Below are 22,302 nucleotides of genomic sequence, written 5' to 3'. Positions count from 1 at the left end.
TAATTATACCACGCTGTATACTTCACACTGTATACATCACACTGTATACTTCACATTGTATAGTAGTCAGCTGATAACATTCCACAACAGGATGTTAAAAAATAATCAGTCGAGTTACATATTATTATTAAAACTAGGTCATTACACTTTAATTATTATTATTCGAATCATGTAATTCCTCTTGTATTAATTTACGTAGTTTGTTTAGTGAAAGTTTAATTTCATTATAATATAAATATATTTTTTTAACATCGAATTATTAAAACATACATATGAGTACATCAACGACTCGTTAACGTAAAAAAACGACTCGTTAACGTAAAAAAACGACTCGTAAACGTAAAAAACGACTCGTTAACGTAAAAAAACGACTCGTAAACGTAAAAAAAACGACTCGTTAACGTAAAAAAACGACTCGTTAACTTGTTATTTTTTAATAGAAATATTTCTATTAAAAAAAATTATGATATTTAAATAAATTTTTTATAATTTTCAATAAATTCTAAACATAAATGACCACATATAGGTGGATCATTATAGTATTGAAATTGGGAAACAGTACAAAAAAGATTATCTTTACCCAAATATTTTAAAAATTCTTTTGGTGGCTCACCAACTATATGACCAAATGGGTCAAAATATATTTTAAATGTATTGTTTATTTTTTTCCATGCAACCCAATGAGAACCATTTTGAGTAGAATCATTTAAATTAAATACTCCACATTCATTTTCCCATGGTGTTGTAGGTAATTCATTTAACATAAAACATCCTCTATAATTTTTTATTTTATTTCCAAAGTAATTTATATCTATATTACTCAATGGGTCAATTTTTATATTATTTTCTTTAATCCAAAACCGTGTATAAATACCTTCAAAATTTTCAATATTATTTCTAAATGTTTTTATTTCAAATTTATTCATTTTTTTAATTTTTTTTTCAATATTTTTTTTTTTTTTTTCAAACCAGAACCTTGTGATCTAATTTTTTCCATCTCTTTATTATGTCGAATTGTTTCTTCTTCCAATTTTTTTTTATGTTTAGCATCAGTTATTGCTGTATAAACTGCACTTGCACCTGCAGCCAAAGCACTTACGCCTTCAATCACAGCAATAGCTATTGGTAAAAATCCACCTTTTTTAATTTGAATATGTTTAAGTTCTAATCTTGATCTGGTATTATTTTTTTTAGCGTTTTTTAATTTTCTTATTTGTTCTGGCTCAAGAATAAATTTATGTTTTCCACTATCAATTTGATTATTTTCAATTAGAATTGATACATCTTTATTATTTTTATGAGCTTCCAATATTTTATTAAATTGTTTTTTATTTAAATTTAGATTCATTTTATAATACAAAAAAATAAATTAAATTAAATTCATTCCAAATCGTCTTTTAACATTCATTACATTTGCTGTAAAAATGGCTGCAGTTTTTTCACCTATAGAACTATGAGGATCATAAAATCTTTCCATTGCTTTTTGTTCTAAAATTTTATCAGCAATATGTCTTGTTTTAGTATCTTTATTATCTTTATAAAAATAATCATGTTCTCTCGCAGCTTCATCTAATTTGTTCATAGGTTTTTTATTTTTTTCTAACTTTGTTCCCGGTCCTAAATAATTATAACCAGGCCAATGTATTTGAGGTAAACTTGAACAATTCAAAAGAAAATTAACAATTCCTGAACCTGTAATAATTTTCTTTGGTAAACATGAAACATATGATGATAAATAATCTGCACCAATAATAGGTATATCAATTAATTTTTCCATTTCTCTAATACAAATATTAAGAATATCAAGTTTTTCATCATGGTAAATATTATTTCCTGTACTTTCTTCAATTGATATATAATGTATACGTTTAATTATTTTTTCTTTTGATATATTTTTCACATCATTTGGTAAACAAGTTACATATTTTAGTAAATATTCAATACCTTCAGGAGTATCAATATGGTTTTCCATAATTATTTTAAACAAATGAAGAATACCAAGTTTTTCGTTTTTAAAATTATTATTTCCAGCTCTTTCCTCTGCAGAAATAAACTGTAAATTATCTATAACTTGGTTTACATTACTAATATAACGATATTCAATACGATTTTCTGTGTATTTCTTTAAACCCTCCCCTATTTGATTATCTTCAGCTAATATTTCATTATTTTCTTTCTTTTCCATAATTTCATTATCATCATTATTTTCTTTCTTTTTATTAATTTTTTTATTATTTTTTTTATTATCAGTAGTTTCTTTCTTTTTATTATCCGTAGTTTCTTCATCATTTTCATTCGTTTTAATTCCATTCATTTCTCTCCAAATGTTTTTAATCATATCATTATATTTTTCACCACGACTTGATTTAGCTCTTTTCGTTGAAGGATCATTGTTTTGATATATAGAATTAGTTTCAATTAATATATTTTTATAAATATTAAAATCATCATCTGTATAAAATTTCGGATTGGTAGTATCTACATGAGTTAATAATCTCCACAAACCTAGAGTTCCTGTATATGTTTTTCCATTTAAAATTATATTATCATTTTCAAAATTTATTTTATCTTTTCCAATCATATGAATATCATCTTCTTTATTATAATATATTCCAAAAGAATTAGTATCTTTTACAGTTGGTAAATATCTTGTCGAAATAGCACCTAAGTTTATAACATTTTTAGGTAATGGAGAATTACTTGTTGATTTTTGACTAGAATATTTTGGAGTTCCAAAAGTCTCTTCTGAACTTGTTAATCTTTTTAATTCTGGATTTCTAGGTTGATAATAATAGGGTTTATTTAATTTTTGAATGTCTCCTTCAGTTTTAATAGCAACATCTTTAACTGCATTCATTGTTGTATTAACATTTGTTAATGCGTTTATTATTGGTCCAAACTTTTTTTGTTGTTCTTCAATTACATGTTTTTGTTTTACAACTGTATTTCTAAATCTATCCTGTAAATTTTTTTGAATATTAATTATTTTATTTACATCTGTAGATTTATGTTGTTTTTTTTCTTTTTTAATATTATCTTCATCTTCATCATCTTTTTTTATAATAACAGTCTCTTTTTCATTAGGTTTAAAAAATTTATCTTTAAATCTATTTTGTAATTTTTTTTTTAGTATTAATTATTGTCTGAATCTTTACATCTGATGTGTTTTTTAAATTATTTCCTACCTTGGAATTGTTTTGTTTTTGATCTTCAAATGTAACATTTTTTTTAATTTTTTTTTTTAATTCTTTTTGAATTTGTTTAATATCCATTTATTATACAAAATAAAAATAAAACATAATCATTCATCGATATATAAAATCGTATTACCTTCACTGTCATAGATTAAATTTTTTATCAAGTCTATTGTTATGAAACCATATGATTTTGTTTTACTTTTTTTATCATATTTTTTACAATAAGTTCTATTAATTTCTTTAAATTTTTCTAAAGGTACATCTTCACTAATCAAATCGGACCATATTTTTTCAATATAATAATTTGATTGATTAAAAACAATTAAAACATTCAAATTATTTCTTATTGTTTTTATATCTACTGAAGTATAACTTTGTGTTAAATAAATAACACTAATATTCTTTGATCTTGATCTTATAAAATATTCAATTATCATGTCTTGTTTTTCTTTTAGAAAATCATCAAAAATCACTAAACTATTTTCTTCACAATCATCTACAGATATTATTTCATTATTAGAAAAATGTGTGTTTATAGAAGGTATATCATCAAATATTTTTTTAATATATTTATAGATTGGTTGATCAATATTTTTTGTAAAAATATATAGATTTAAATAAGGAATCCAATAATTTATAATCAGATTATACAACAAGTTTGTTTTACCACAACCAGATGGTCCTATAATTAAAACACGTGAAGGTAATTCAAATAAAGATTTTTTTTTATTTTCATCTTCAATAAAATATTTTACTTTTACTTTATCCATTTATTTAAAAAAAAATATATATTTGGTAATATAAATAAGAAAATGGAAAATATTTTAAATAAATATGATAATTATATAATAAATAGCCAATATGAAAGTTATATACCTCAAATCACAACAGAATTAAATAAACCAAACCGAAATACAATAGTTATAGTAGATGGTAAAGATAAATTTCTGAATGTTAAAAATTCAAAACTTTATTTATTACTTGAATATGTACAAGAAGATGGTACTAAATATCCAGCAAAATCTAATGTTATGTTATCTGATAATGGTGGAGCATTTTTGTTTCAAAAAATTACAATTAAATTAAATAATAAAATTATAGATGAAAGTGAGAATACTGGAAGACTAAGTACAGTAAAAGGTTATATGAGTTATGCTGTTGATGGAAATGGTCCTACACAAAATTCAGGATTTCAATCTACATCTGAAGGAGGAGGAAGTGTTGAGCTCATCATTCCTTTATCACACTTAGGTTTAGGGTCAATGAAAGATATAAAACAAATTTACAATGCTAGATTTGAAATAATTTTTACAAGAAATACTGATGATGATGCATTGATTCTAGAAACAAACACTGAAGCTACAGCAGAGTCAAAAAATGTTAAAGCAAAACGTGGTAAAGTTAATATTTTAGAATTAAAAGTTCAAATGCAAAATATAGAATATGATGAAATAACAAAAATTCAAATAGTTGATGAATTAATTAAGAAACCGTTTATTTTAGATTTTAAAAAATGGCAATGTATTGAAATCAGAAATCTTACTGGAAAAAATATAAGATACGATTTATCATCTAATTATCGAAATAATAAACATCCATTTTTTGGTGTTGTTTATTTTCAAAAAAATAAACTAGACAATCAAGATAGTAATGCTGCTTTTTTTGATGATTGTAATGTTGTAAATTATTCTTTTAAAGTTAATGGAAAAAAATATCCTAATGAATTGCAAAATCTTGATTTTAATGATTTCAAAATTTGTCAAGCATATGAAGATCATATGAGTTATAAAAAAACCTATTATAAATCACATGAAGAAAATCCATTAATGTATTTAGATAAACAAATGTTTAAAAAGAGACCATTTTTTGTTGTTAACATGAGTAGACACCAAAGTCAAATTGCGATCACCAACTGTACACTAATTTTAAACGTAGATTTCAGTAAAAATTTACCTGAGAACACAATTTGTTATGTTTGTTTAATTTCTAGTGCAGTGTATACGTTTGATATTGAAAGAGGAATAGTTGAGGAAGTTTTATAAAAAAGATCGTTCCATACTTTATTTTTTCAAGATATTTTATCTTGAAAAAAAACTTTTCATATTTATTTTTTGATTAGATCAAGAACACCAATAAATTCTTCATCAAAATTAACAATATTACCTTTCAAATCTAAAATATAAATTTCTATTTTTTGAAACCGATTTTTACTCACTGGTCTATATATCATTTTATGAGGTTTAATCAAAGCACTATTAGAATTATATTGAAATAAAAATAAAACTTCATCATAATGAGATAGCTCATCAATATGATGTGTAATAGATTCTTCAATTATATTACAATGTACTTCTAATATTTTGTTGTTATTATTTAATGATGAATTTTCTCCATAATGTGTATGTATTGTATCATTCAATCCTAAACTTAAATTTAAATCTTTATCAAATGAAAAATAATCTTTTGTTGTTATTTTAATGTAATCACCATTATTTTCCAACTTCATAATCGAATTGAATAAGATATTTAAATGCTCAATTGAATAATTTCCTTTTAATAATGTTTTACTATTTTCATTAGAAATAATACCATTTATTTCTTTTAAGAAACCTTGAGTGTAAAATTGTGGAGTTTTTATTCCTATTACTGTATAAGCAATATCTGGTGCTGTATACACAACACCTAATACAATTTCTTTCCCTTTAGGCCATGTTTTATTAATAGGGATTAATTTTTTTATAAAATTAAAGCCTAAACAATTTGATAAATATTCATCAAACCACAGACCAATTGAAGCAGTTATTTTTAATAAATTTTTATTTATTTCAAGATTTATTTTAGGAAAATTTTCCACAAATTTAGTTCCGAATGAATTAAATAAATTTTCAATTTCACCTATTGAATAAATACCAATAAATATTGTACCTAGTGGGATTTGACCATTTCGACCTAATCTAAATTCACATTCTTTTTCAATATTTATGTAATATTCACCATCAATAGGAAAGTACATTTTTTTCTCACTTGTCATTGAAAAATCTATATTACCATTAAAACCTAAATATTTTTTTAATTTTTCATCTAATTTATAATAACAAGGAGATTTGATTGTAATTCTATTAGTTTCATCAGAAAATGATATAATAAGTGGTTCTATTTCTTTGTTCAATTGTTCAATACTATATCTACCTGTTTTTATATGTATTATATTCTGTTTAATTGTTATACAACACTCTGATTCAATATTAATAAAATTGTTGCCTTTCAAAACTAATGAATAGAGACCTAAAAAATGATCACTATCATTATTGTGAATAGGTTTGTTTAAATGAATACAACCCTTTTTAACTTTTATAAATACCATTTATAAAAGTAAATTTATTTTTTTATTTAAAATCAAAATCATGTCTTGTTTTCCCATTCTTTAAAATTTTTTCACAATTATAAATAAGATTCAATTTTGTTTCCGAACATGTATTATACCGTGTTATTTTGTTTTCTGTAAATTCATTTGTATATCTTTCTGGTAAATTTAACATATATTCATCGTTTAATACAACACTTATTCTTTTTCCAAACTTTGTATCAATCATTATGAACTTATTTACTTTGTATGGTTTTCCTTGTTCCAAATCATTAAATTTTATAAATGTATATCCATTGTTCATTTTATTTAAAGCATCTTTAAAGTTTTCCATTTCCATTTCTTATTTATATTAGAAAATATAATTTTTTTTTATTTTCAATAATTTTTTTAAAAAATTTCTATTTAAAAAATTTTTTTCAATATAAATATAAAAAATGAACGAAACTATATATTGTCTTAAATGTAAAATTCAAACAAAAAATATTAATGCAAATAAAATTCAAACAGTTAATGGTAGATGGAGAATTTCATCAATATGTTTTAAATGTAACACAAATAAAAGTAAATTTATAAAAAATCCTACAATTGGACATAATATTTCCAATAAAAAATTAAATGACCCAGATAAAATGATATTAGCTAAAGAACTTCATAAACCAGTTAGAAAAAAATTTCCTAAACGAAGAATAATTACTAAAGGTATTGATGATTTATGGGCTGCTGATTTAGTTATAATGAGAAATTATTCTGATGAAAATGAGGGTTATTCTTATATAATAACTGTTATAGATACGTTTTCAAAATTTTCTTGGGCTTTAGAACTCAAAAAGAAAGATGGAATTAATGTTTCAGAAACATTTCAAAAAATAATAAAACAAGCTATATCACAAAATCATCAAGCACCAAAATTACTCCACGCAGATAAAGGTTTGGAATTTGAAAATAAACATTTTAAAAAAGTTTTGCAAGAATATGGAATTAAAATGTATCACACCCAAAATGAAGAAAAATCGTCAATTATTGAAAGATTTAACAGAACATTAAACAGTAAAATGAGATTACATTTTGAAGTTACAAATTCTAAAAAATGGATTAAAATTTTAAAAAGTTTAATATATGAATATAATTTCAAAGACATACATCGATCTATTGGTATGAGACCTTGTGAAGTAAATAAATCTAACGAAGATGATGTTTTTCATAAATTATTTTCTACAAAAAACAAACCTAAACCAAAAATTAAATTTAGTGTAGGTGATAGAGTAAGAATAACAGCTTCTAAAAAAACATTTGGTAATAAATATAGTAATAATTGGACAAAAGAAATATTTATAGTTAATGAAATTTTATACACAAATCCTATTACTTATAAAATTATAGATTTAAACAATGAAGAGATTATAGGGAGTTTTTATAACCAAGAGTTACAAAAAACAAAATTTTAAATGATATTTTTTAATAGAAATTATTTTATTAAAAAATTGAATGTAAAAAAAAAAATAATATTTTCTATAATAAAGAATGGAAGGATTAAATAAAATTGAATCTTTAGTTAAAGAAATTGATATCAATAATAAAATGGATGTATTAAATAAAAAAATATATCCTGCTAAAACTTGTGATAAATGTAATTTAACAATTGGTTCCAAAAGTTGGTCTGCTCATTTGAAATCTATTCGACATCAAAAAAATGATATAGATCAAACAATTTTACCTTGTAGAGTTAATACAAAATATAATGGTGTACCAATTAATCAATATAGACTAAAAAATTTTAATTTTTTGAAAGTAATGCGAAATGAAATAAAAAAAAGTATACAAAAAAAAAAATAATAAATGTTATGTGAAATTTTGTGCTTTTGAATACTATGAATATTCTGAGAGTATTAAATATAATCTAAATAAAATTCCAATTGATGGAAATATTTTCATTATTAATCAAGGAGATGATGGTTTTGGAAATGGAAAGCCTTATGTTTCTAAACTATTACATTCACCAACTTGGTTAGAACTTTGTCATATAGCCAATGATCAAATTATTGCAACAGATGATTATAATCACTATTATCTAGACGATATTAAGATTGTTCAAAATTTAGGAAATATTAAAATGTGTGAATTTAGTATGGGATCTTAATATTATTTAAATATTATTTTTATTAAAAAATTGAATGTAAAAAAATAATAATATTATCTATAATAAAGAATGGAAAATAAAAAAATTGAATCTTTAGTTAAAGGAAATGTTAACAATAATAAAATGGTTAACAAAACTTGTGAAAAATGTAACTTAACAGTTAGTTACAAAAATTGGTCTAGACATTTGAAATCTATTCGACATCAAAACAATGATCCAGATCAAACAATTATACCTCGATTTAGACGAACATACAGAGGTACAACAACAACAAATGTAAGAACAAGACAAGAGAGCATACAAAGACCTGCAGATAAAACTTGTGATATTTGTAAGATAACTGTTAAATACAACAGTTGGTCTAAACATTTACAGTCTATTCGTCATCAAAATAATGGTATAAGACCAAGAATATCAAGAGAGATAATACCTAAATCACATAGAGTTTTTAATTTTAATGAAGAAATATTCGAAATAAACAACACGATTCGACCTATTTTAAAAAATGAAGAAACAGCATTTCAAAGTAGATTAAAAACTTATATTATTAAAAATAATATGGGTATTAAAGATATACAAACATTTTTAAATCGTTTAGATAATCCAGTAATAGGACGAGTTAAACATGAATTAAAGAAACAAAATTTAAAAGTTAATATTATGTTTATTGCTATATATAAGAGAGGTAAAAATAAAAAAAATATGGAATATGAGGAAAAAAATTTTAAAACACAAAATATAATCTTAACAAAAAATTCTAACTTAAATGATTTTTATACAGAAGTAAAAATTAAAATTGTACAAGAAGAAGAAGATTTTATATTGAAAGGTTCTCAATGGAGACTTCATGAAATTTTAAGTTTGGGAATAAATATAAATAAATATGTTCCTTTTAAGGGTTCTTCATATATTGAATTACCTAAAAACATTGGAGATAAAAAAGCTATTATAAATGTTAAAAATGAAGATGATAAATGTTTTCTTTGGGCAATACTCTCAGCTTTACATCCTGCTAAAAAAGATGGACAAAGAGTTACAAAATATAAAAAATGGGAAAATGAATATGATGATGTAATTAAAAAATCTAAAATAGAATTTCCAGTAAGTACCAAAGATGTTCCAAAATTTGTTAAATTAATTAACAATTTATCTGTTAATATTTACTACCTAGAAGAAAAAAATAAAAATAAGCATATAATTGTACCATTAGAAGTAACTATAAATGAAAAAACAAATCATATAGATTTGATGTATTTAAGAGAGGATAATGAGAATAAAGGTCATTATTGTTGGATTAAGGATTTATGGAAACTTTGTGGAAGTCAAATGACAAAAGATGGTCATAAAAGAAAAATATGTAAAATGTGTTTAAATAGTTTTGATACAGAAAATAAGTTAAATGAACATAAACATTATTGTGCTAATAATAAAGCTGCTAAAATAGTTCTACCAAAACCCTATAATAAAACTTTAGTATTTGAAAAATATAATAATTCCTTAAGAGTACCTTTTGTGGTTTTTGCTGACTATGAATGTACTCTTAAACCAATATATACTTGTCAACCAAATGATACAGAGTCTTTTACTAATTGTTATCAGAAACATATACCCAATAATTTTTGTTATTATATTAAATATAGTAATGGTGATTATAAACCTCCTGTAACATATTCTGGTCCAAACGTAGCTCAAGTATTTTATGAATGTATGAAAAATGAAGAAATAAGTATTTCTGAAATATATGATAAAATAGTTCCTATGAAATCATTGAATGAAGAACAATTAAATAATTATTATAATAAATCTAATAAATGTCATATTTGTGAAAGATATTTAAGTGAAATACCTCCAATGTTAGAGAAAAAATTTAAAATATATAAAAACACTATTGAATATTATAAAAATACTGATGATGTTAAAAAATTTAAATTGTATGAAGATAAACTTAAAAACGAAATAGAAAATAAAAATAAAAATATGAGAAAAGTTCGGGATCATGACCACTTAACTGGAGAATATAGAGGAGCAGCACATTCTATCTGTAATCTTAACTACCGAAATCCACGTTTTATTCCAATTGTTTTTCATAATCTTTCAGGTTATGATGCCCATCTATTTATAAAAGAATTTGGGAACGATAATGAACAAATAAAAATGCTCGCAAATAATGAGGAAAAATATATTTCTTTTTCAAAAATTATACCACGTGTAGTAACTAGGAATGGCAAAGACATAAAAATATCTACAGAATTAAGATTTATAGATTCATTCAAATTTTTACCCAGTTCTTTAGACAAGTTAACAAATAATTTAAGAAATGATTCGAAATTAAATTTAAAAAATAAATTTAAAGAACTTAGTAAATATTTTCCTGAAGAACATTTAGATTTAGTTACTAGAAAGTTAGCTTATCCCTATGAGTATATGGATTGTGAAGAAAAATTTAATGAAACATGTTTACCTCCTATTGAAAAATTTTATAGTTCTCTCATTGATAAAAATATAACTAAAGAGGAATATGAAAACTCACAGAAAATTTGGAAAGTGTTTAATATACAAAATATGCGTGAATTCACTAGTTTATATAACAAGATCGATGTTTTATTATTAACAGACATAATAGAAAATTTTAGAGATATTTCTTTAAAAAATTATAAATTAGATCCTATGTGGTATTTTACAACACCAGGATTTGCATGGGATTGTATGTTAAGAATGACAAACGTAAAATTAGATTTATTAACAGATATAGATCAAATATTGTTGTTTGAAAATGGAATCAGAGGTGGTTTATCTCAATGTAGTCAAAGATATTCAAAAGCAAATAATAAATATATGGGAGATAAATTTAAAAAAAAAGAGGAATCAATATTTTTAGAATACTTGGATGCAAATAATCTTTACGGTTGGGCAATGAGTAAATATTTACCTACTGGAGATTTCAAATGGGTTGATAATCTAAATGATTTTGATGTAATGAATATTTCTGACAAATCATCTAAAGGTTATATTTTAGAAGTCGATTTAACTTATCCTGAAGAACTTCATGATCTACATTCAGATTTCCCTTTAGCACCGGAAAGACATTTTGATGACAAACAACTCCCAAAATTATTAACAACTTTGTATGATAAGAAAAAATATATAATACATTATGAAACACTAAAATTATATATTAAATTAGGTTTAAAAATAGAGAAAATTCACAGAGTTTTAGAATTTAGTCAATCTCCTTGGTTAAAAGTTTATATTGATTTTAATACTAATCTTAGATCAGAAGCTAAGAATGATTTTGAAAAAGAATTTTTCAAATTAATGAATAATAGTGTTTATGGACGTACTATGATGAATGTTCGAAATCATGTTGATATAAGATTATGTTCTAATGCACTCCAAGTAGAAAAATTAATTGCAAAACCAAATTTTGATCGAAGAACAATTTTTACTGAAAATTTAGCTGCAGTACATATGAAAAGATGTGAAATAACTTTCAATCAACCAATATATGTAGGAATGTGTATTTTAGATTTATCTAAAATGTTAATGTATGATTTTTATTATAATATAATTAAACAAAAATATGGAAATAGAGTTAGATTGTTATATACAGATACAGATTCACTTATATTAGAAATAAAAACTAATGATTTTTATCAAGATATGAAAATTATGTTAGATCATTTTGACACTTCAGATTATCCAAAAGATAATATTTATGGTTTACCTTTAGTTAACAAAAAAGTCTTAGGCAAGTTTAAAGATGAATTAAATGGAAAAATTATGACTGAATTTATAGGTTTAAGATCCAAATTATATTCACATCGAATCTTAGATTCTGAAAAAGAAATTAAAAAAGCTAAAGGTGTTAAAAAAAATGTTGTGGAAAATAAAATATGTTTTAATGATTTTGAAAATTGTTTACTAACAAAAAAATCAAAATATGTTAAACAAAATTTATTTAGAACTAAGAAACATGATATTTTTACTGTAGAACAAAACAAAAAAGCTTTAAGTGTTTATGATGATAAAAGATTTATTTTAGAAAATGGTATTGATACATTAGCTTGGGGACATTATAAAACAAAAATAGACAGAAATGATTTTGTAGACCATCTCAATACACTAATTAGAAATCAAAATCAAAAAGATTAGAAAAATATATAATAATAACGTGTGCCCCATTTGGGTGAGTGTTAAATATATAAGTTTTTAATACATTTTTTCATTTAGATTTTAATTATTAATATCATAAGTTTTGTGAAAAATATTTTAATTATTATTGCATCTAGATTTTAATTATTAATATCATAAGTTTTGCGAAAAATATTTTAATTATTATTGCATTTCGATTTTTATTTTTAATAATTAAGTTTTGCGGAAAATATTTTAATTATTATTGCATTTCATAAGTTTTGCGAAAAATATTTTAATTATTATTGCATTTAGATTTTCTGATCTTTTTACACATTGTTTTCTTTGTGATCTTTTATTGATATAATATGGACTGCGCCAGGAATGGTATATATATACTACTAATATAAAATATCTATAGCCCTTTTGGCCCAACAGTTAAATGTGCATAATAAATAAATAAATAATAATAAAAATAATGAAACACTCACAGTTTGTGGAGCGCAGACTAGCTAGCTGGTCCTGTGCTATAATATGGGTACAATACACGCAAATGACAAAAATAATAATGTAATAAGTAGGTATTGCCCTTATGGCTCACAATAATAATTAATAACATAATATAATATAGAGATATTATAATAATATACGAATAGACGTATAATAGACTCGTGTCTGGTCACCGTTACGACGAAAATCTATAATATTGACACTTTACTTTTAGAGCAAAAACGGAGTAAAATAATTATTTTGCAAACGTCGGTGTTCGCTGAAAGACGTACGATACGAGACAAAAATCGCGGCGGCCGTGTTAAATAATATTCGCGGAGCCAGCTCGGCGAAGTGCGATAACGCGGTGATAGTAAAAATAATTATGTATAATAATACTATAGGTACAATTACATAATAATTCACTGGACACGTTTGAATAATATATACAAAAATAAAACAATGATTACAGCGGTGATTGTGTGTGTGTGTGTGACCAGCTGTTCCTCCGTGGCCGATATCTTATTTCTATGGTTAATCTTATATTTGTTATGTTGCGGCGGCAACACCTATTGTTCAGATTTTATAAGCATCTCATCATTATAATGTACGGTATTGATTCAATTTTTATGATCAATTAATTAATTTTATTTTTAATTAAATCGTTAACATTTTTAATAACTGTATACTAAATGTTGTATATGTTACGGTCAATGACGAAAATGATGATATTTACGTTAAAGCCCGGCCAATGTCGAAAATGATCTTGTACAATACAAATTTACGTAAATGACCGGTAATTTACGTAAATGGCGACACATAATGGTTAATGTTGTAAACACGGGTATTATTTTATTATTCACGTCAATTCCCTACTCCTGCTGGACGTTGTTGTTAATTATACATTTAAACATTTATAACATACAGGTCACTGTTAGTTAGGTATCTATCCAGATTCCAGACACGTTACTGCGTTAGTATGTATTAAGGGGGCTCCAGCATACCATGTTTTAAGGAGTAATATTTAGGCAATTCATATCTCACGTACATTTGAACTGTGTCATTGTGTGAGTAGTAAATAAACATTAGTGTGTGTATCCATTATCGCACGCCACCGCCTACCGACCGACAGTTTAATGGTTTCCCGGAACTACGATGATGAAAATTAAAATGTACAAATAATAATAATAAAAGTGTCATTTTACCTACGTACGTACGAATATCTTATATATTGTAGAGTTATCTTTTACCATAGTACTCGCTATCTCGACTTTTTCATTATTACACAGCTTTATTTTAAATGTAACTATTTAAAAAAGTATTACTATAAAACAATACCTGATAGGCAACCCACGCTCATATGTTAAATCAATTAATTCCAAAACTATACTATTCATAAGACGACATATACAGTTGAGCCATGCCTATGTGTGAGTAAAAAATGAACATTATTGAGTTATGTGCCAATGTGCATAGTAAAACAATATAACATGAATATGAATTACGATAGATACAATTTAGAGTAAATAAATAAGTGTTGACAAATACAATTATTATATATTTACGGGTATAAATTATAATAATATATATTATATATATTTTGTAGATTAAAAAAAAGTACTGCGGTAGATTTATTGAAGCAAGTTTTCTTTAGTTAATACGGGTAAAAGATTTTCTAAATAAAACGAATTAATTTTAATTGCCATGTTGTTTTGCCAAAAATCGTCGTCTCTTTTTATTTTTTCATACATCAAACCTGTAATAATTAGTTTTTACTATAAGCTATATTTTAAGTTTATAATTTTATAATTTTTGTTTACCTTTTGGGGTCCATACACAAAAGTAGCAATACGTTTTTTGACTTATGTGCAGTTGACCCTGAACTTGATAATAATAATTATCGTTGCGTTTTAAATACAATTGTCCATCCTTAATTGAGCAACATTTAATTTTCTTGACTTGTATAGCATCTTCTGGTGTAAGGTCTTTGGCACTAGCTGGACACTTAATTTCTATTAATGATCCATCATCCAGTATTCCATCAGGAGAGGCTGCTATAAATGGCATATTGTTGTCAACTATTAAACCTGCCGGTTGTATTTTTTGCTTTAGAATGCCTTCTAGTTGTTCTTTAGCAATTATTTCATTGGCAATGCCATACCTAGTGGCGGCATTTCCAGTGAATGTACCAAATAAAATATCATTCACAGTTTTAGGACGTGACGTTTTATCACGCATTTTACACACTTTCCCAAAAAATGGATGCTGTGAGACTGTCAATATTTTAAATATTACATTAATTAATATAAACTATAAATTATAACTCAATAAAATGCATAGTTAACTACAACAACAATAATAATAATAATCATATATTCTATAAGTAATTCTAGGAGGGAGAATTGCTAATATATATTTACTGTATACAGTAATACTTTAAAAAAAGTTTAAATAAGAGGATGTCCTCAGATCTCCCTAAAATGTCACCCCTTCCACCACGGAACAAATCTTGGATCTGAGCTGATAAATAATACTAAATAAACCATAGGAACTAACCGTTTTTTCCTTTCAATATACCATTCTTCACACTGGTGTTGCCTTCTTGTTCTAATTTCCAACATTTTTATTTGACTCTTCGATAATTTCAAGTTATTCAAGAAATCACGTTTATGCTCTTCAATTTGGCTTTCGGTCAAATCTAAGAACGGGTCATGTAATACATTCCCGTAATTTTCATCTGGTCCGGTATTCGTCAGTGGTTTGACAACAGTTTTTGGACGTTCAGATGTTTTAAAAAGGCAACGACGCCGGTTATGATTTTCGGTTCTCCTTACATTTTTTTTTATGTAATGTTTAGTATACATCCCTGGGCTTTTATCAGTTATTAGTTTATTAAACGAAGATAGACGATTTGCCCCTTCATTGTAAGCTGTGACTGCCGCGTTACATCGAAGTTCATAAGAACCTAACATTTAAAACATTTATTAAAAATTTTGTGTTTAAAATTAAAAGGTGAATAATATTATACGTGTGTATTGTAAATTTATCCTAGTGTACTATAGTACTATAGTACTTGAGTATACTCAATACGGTTTATGCAGGGCCGACGGAGTAGGCACTTGTCTAAGGCGGAATTTTAGGTAAAACATATATGTACTGAAATATAAATTTATATTTATTCGAAATAAATTATGTAACTTGAAAAATAAAAAACAAATTATTAAATAGGTGTTTAAAATTGTTTTTAAAAGCCATAGTGTAGGGGACGTCAAATTGTATACTTGCAGCCTACTCTCAAATGATGTCTTGCATCGGCCATGAGTTTAAATCATTGTATGTATGACATTAGATTGTAAGCGAAGCGATGAATGTATTAGTTTTACAGTAATGTTTATTTTTTTTCTGTAGTTTTACTATTTTAAAACTGTTATGTGGCATAATTGTGATGAATTTTGACAAGATAAAATAATAAACACGTTTTAAATATTACAATAGAGCAAAAATTAAAATTTTACCTTTGTGAGAAAAGTTGACCCGTTTTCCACCGATAAATTTGGCCAATATTGAATTGTAAAGTTCTGCCGCGTTGTTATTAAAATTGTACATAAGACTTTCCGTGTGGTAGGTCAGTAAATTTCTAGCACGTGTAATATCATCCCATAGTTCAAATCGTTTTAGTTCATCTACAAAATTATCTTCACCTATACATTTTAAAAATATACACTATATTTATAAACTATATAATATATGCTAGTTATATTCAATGATATTACCTTCTTTTGTGCCCTGGCAGAAGTACTGTCTACAGTTAGTATGATCTCCGAACACATGGTTGGGCCCATTTACTAAATTTGATTTTAAAACCATTAATCTGGTTTCGTATGGTATTGTAGTACAAAGTCCTTACTGCCGACACAGAGGTCGTCGGCCGACTCGGCTACACTTAATATTTATTTTAGCCAGTTTTTTTTGTTATTGCCCCACGCTCCTATTTAATAAGCACCGCAACGCATGACACGGAGGGAAGTGGACACTGTGTGATTAATTTGAAACTAGATGTCAATGAATAACAACAAGTAATACGTTCTTGTGACGGGCCAGAAGCACCGCCTTACTATTCATAAGAAAATTACAATATTTTATATTCATATGCAATGGGCGCCCACTAACTAACTCTACGGGGACAATTAATAATATTGTTACAAATAATATATAATGTCATATCATCAAAATAACAAACAATGATGTTTTACAATGATAATGAATAATAGTGTAATCACCGGTCTCCTCGGTATCCGCTGATTACCATCGACAGTGTTGCCACTCGGTCCTTCTCAACGGTCCACTGGTCCACACGGCGATCTAACGCTGGCTACTGGGAATCCCACGATGGCCCACGAAGAGCAGGTTAAACCCATAAATCATGCCGTGGTCCACGGGAGGCACCGTGAAATGTACTGTTGGAGACGCGGAAGACGACACGACCCGCACGTTGCCGGCACACAACGCGACACAAAATCGACGGCTACAAAACAAACGCGATCACGAGACAACAAGTCGTTTTAGCGTGCATTCGGTGCGTACAATTAGTACAATGTACCACAGGTGATCGGCGCAAAACCGCCACGGCCGATACGTAACTCGGCACACTCAGAACCACCGATCACGTGAAAGTAGTCTGTCGCGCGAAACCCGGACGTGACACAAGAGCCGGGGTTGCCGCAGCAAAAGTTGCGACGAACGGACGACAACGCACTGACGCGGCGGTAACGGGTTCGCGGTGAGACGGCAGACGGCGATACAGATGGAACAGGCGGGGCGGGGTATCGAATCTTCTCGACGTGGAGTCGACCGTAATTACCGATGACAATTTATTGTTGTCGATAACGATATGGCGGCCAAATTACGGTATTGGGTATTTCCACAGATGTATATTTTTCTGAAGATGTTGGTTATATTTTACAGCCTCAGTGACAGCGTACCGTAATCGCAATAGACGAGTTTGAATAATTTTTCTGAGATAACCCGGTCTTGGCTCACCTTTAGAATTTTTTCTTTTGCTTGTTAAATCTCGTAATCTATTAATGTAGTTTCTCAATAAATGGTTGCTGCATTCAACTTCTTTTACTATACAATTAGGTCCATATGTGTTTGCGCCGGGAACGGTACAATAATAGAGCGTGTTGCCCGGTCTCCAGAAATAATTCGCACTCACACCGACCGACCTGTGTACGTGTGTATATCTGTATAGCGACTCAATAGAGGTGGAAGGGGTCGCCGAGCAAAACTAGAGAGTGCCAGTGATGGTGGGTGTGTATATGTATCTGTATGTAGTGTGTGTGTTTAAAACTAATAGTAGATAAATATAATGGTAACACGATTGTTGGTAATTAAGGTTGCATGAGTTTCTGTATATTTTATTAAAATAATAATAGCATCAAAAATAACGAAAAGTATAAAAACATATGTAATAATATTATACCTAGCCCTTCTGGCCTAGTCGATAAAGGTACAGAATAAAATATAACATGAACGCTCAGGCCTTATGGTAAAGCAGAAACAAGGTATAATATAAATATGGCCCTTGTGGCGCAACAGAATAATAATAATATATATATATCCTTACGACCAATACGTAGAATATAAAAATAATAATATTACAGCAACATAACTGTGTAAAATATAATAATAAATGGCTCTTCTAGCCTAATAGAATAGATACAATATAATAGCATTAATAATATATAATAAATAACTCACAGTTGTCGGTGATCTGCTGGCCAGCTGATACCTATAATAACTATAATAATTAATAATAAAAAACGGCACCCACAATGAGTCGAAACAATAATATTATAATCACAATAATAACGGTGGCGAATTGCGCCACGACAATAACGATAATAACGGTGGCGATTAGCGCCTTACAAATAAAAATATAGTGGCGATTTTCGCACACACAATAATAAAAGGAATTTTGGCTATTTGAGCCTTAAAACGTTTACAAAAAATATAAATTTACGGCGATTAGCGCACGTACCGATTCCGCACACACTTGTTAACGGACTGGTAGACTGGACAACCGTGTTAAAATGATTGCGCAGCCGGTGCGGCGGCGGCGGTAATTAACTCATAATCTACGTAATGTTATATAATAATTCACAATCACACAATTAATACAAAAATAAAAACAATTATATGCGACGGTGTTGTGTGTGTGTCGGTCGTTGCGGTGTGCCTACGGCTCATCTACCGTCGTGGCGGCGACAATATGGTTTGGCAATGCGTAAACGTTTCATAACGCTGCTATCTCCATCACCTATACAATTATAATATATAAAACGTCTTAGAAGCAAAACAAAACCGAAAAGCTCCGAAGTTGTTGCATTTAGTTTTTTTATGGTTATTATATTTATTAGCAACGTTAATAAGCTTGAAATTAATTTTATGACACGACAAAAAAATTAAAAGTTCATAGTGCATAATTATTGCATATTCAGTAATATTGACATTTAAAAATACTTTATAATGTTTTTAAGTTCCGAGCCCTAGTAATAATTATGTAGTACTAAAAATGACAGAAGTTAGTTTAATATATTCATTATTTATTATACCAATTAGCTGTGAATAAATAACATTGTGCATCTGTAGACTATGTTTAAACCCATCAACAATTATGTCGGCTTCCATAGCTGTAGAAGGTCCTCCCAATTCAAGAAACAACTATGAGGCCCTGCCTCTTTATCAAGCTTTTTAGCCGAAAACAAAATTTGTTTCTTACTCCAAAAAAAATAAATTTTTTAGTAACTGCTCCAATAATACAAGCCTATTTGAAAACCAAAAATTGTTAATTAATTTTGATATTTATTCACATTTTTTAAAAATTATACTTACAACACCAGATAATGCATTATAGTTGGTATCTATAGGATCGTTTACTCCAAGCACCGTCGGCTACAACAGCTATTTTAGGACGTCCTTGCTGGTCTACATCACCCCTTTCAACGGCTAGCCTACCTTCTTCTTTCCCTGCTAATAACATTCCTTCCAAAGCCATTTTGTGGGTATAATGAAACACTTTTGAATACATTTCTTGGTACATCCTATTAGAAATTACCGGCATATTCAATGTTGCAGCAAATTCTTCTAGTTGGGCATATCCTTGACCAGTATTTACGACAGCAGATACGACGGCCAAATTAGCATTTATATTTATATTATCAGAAGGATTTTCACTATAAACATTTTCTTCTGAGCCACATATTTTGCAAGTAAAACAAAAAGTACTAACAAATCCTTTCCTTTTCTCTTTAGTAAATTCCAAGTCTCGGAATGAAAAATCAAACCCTTGGTGTCTGATCGATTGAATAGACTCAAAAATATATCTAATATTGACCAATCTTCTTCCATCCAGACTATCAAATGAGTTATTTATTTCAGCACTATTATTTTCCTCCTCAACTATTTCAGTAAATAACTTTGTATTCACCGGAGTAGAAGCAAAAAATGATTTGGTTTGAAAAGCAAAATTATCGTGGTACGAAGATTCGGCGTTTATACATTTTGAATCATTGGTTTTAGTCCTATGCACAAATAAAAATCACAACAAATTAAATCTGAACCTATTTCGTAACCTACAATATTTCTACTATCCAAATAAGTTTTTTTTAATCAGTAGGTACTTTTTTATATCAGTCTTTTACAATAATTTGAAAGTCAGTAGCTCTAATTCCAATAATATAGAATGCAGACATTCTGCAGGTATCTGGTATCTATGTTTATATTATATAATGCTGGTTTTACGCGAATTCGTAAAAAATTAAACTTCAGACACTTTAACTTAAATTTTTCGGATAATGACGCTACGATATAGCGACACGATTGAGCATTAAACACATTTTTTTGCGACACGATTGAGCAAATTTGTCTGCGTATCAAAGGAAATTGAAATACAAAAGGAAACCTACAAACTCTGCATCGTTGCCATTTTCAATTTTTAACTATATTTTACAAAAATATTTTTTTAAATAATTATAATAATAATTCAATATAATATAACACGTCAAAAAAATAACATGATTTCATAGTCAATAATAAAGTCAAATTTCATGAATTTAGTCATAGATCCGTTTGATAATAATAATAATAATAATTTTCGTGATTTTAATATATTTTGTAACAATTTGAACTTTATACGCTTATAAAAAAAATTGTAACTTACAATTTTTGATTTTTTTTAATTACATACAAATTAGATACATACAACTTAGAAAGTAATTTATAAAAAAATACTTAATAAGTTACATTTTTTTATAATATGTTATTACTTATATAGCCGTCGATAATATTTAGACATTTAGCATATTATTATCTATAACTTCTACGTCCTACTACTGTTATTTCACAATGACTAATATCCAAATCCAATAACTGTTTTACTTACCTTAGTTCTATATTGTTTTCTTCTATCGTCACATTTTCAGATACTGGTAAATGCGTATTTTCCTTTTACAATTAAAATAAATAATACTGAATTATTTTCAATTGTAAGAATATTATTATTATTGTAAATGTTATATTTTTGTTTTATAATTACCTGATCGCTGCTATTATTTATATCACTTTTTTTCTTTTGTAATTTTTTTAATAGATATTTTTTTGGCCTGTGCGCACTTAGCTTGCATCTAGTTTTTCGCCCAAAACGCCAATCTTTACCCATTTTTTAAACAAATTTAAAAAAGAACACAATACTAAATTACAGACAACTTTGCTGATCGGCGCTAAGTACTGAAATGAAATGATTCATAAATCATAGACCATAGGTATATTTCCTGTACATATATGGGTTGTACAAATTATTATAATATGTAGGTATAATTTTTGAAATAATCATTATTATTGTTGCCCATTAGTAATTTTACTATACCTATCCAGTAACTCTTATCGGCTAAAGGCGCCTTTACACGTAGAATCTTTCCTTC

The sequence above is a fragment of the Metopolophium dirhodum genome, chromosome 1 (assembly GCF_019925205.1).
Source record: "Metopolophium dirhodum isolate CAU chromosome 1, ASM1992520v1, whole genome shotgun sequence".
Lineage (NCBI taxonomy): Eukaryota > Metazoa > Arthropoda > Insecta > Hemiptera > Aphididae > Metopolophium > Metopolophium dirhodum.
The sequence above is the reverse complement of the archived record's forward strand: the minus strand, read 5'-3'. Positions refer to the sequence as shown.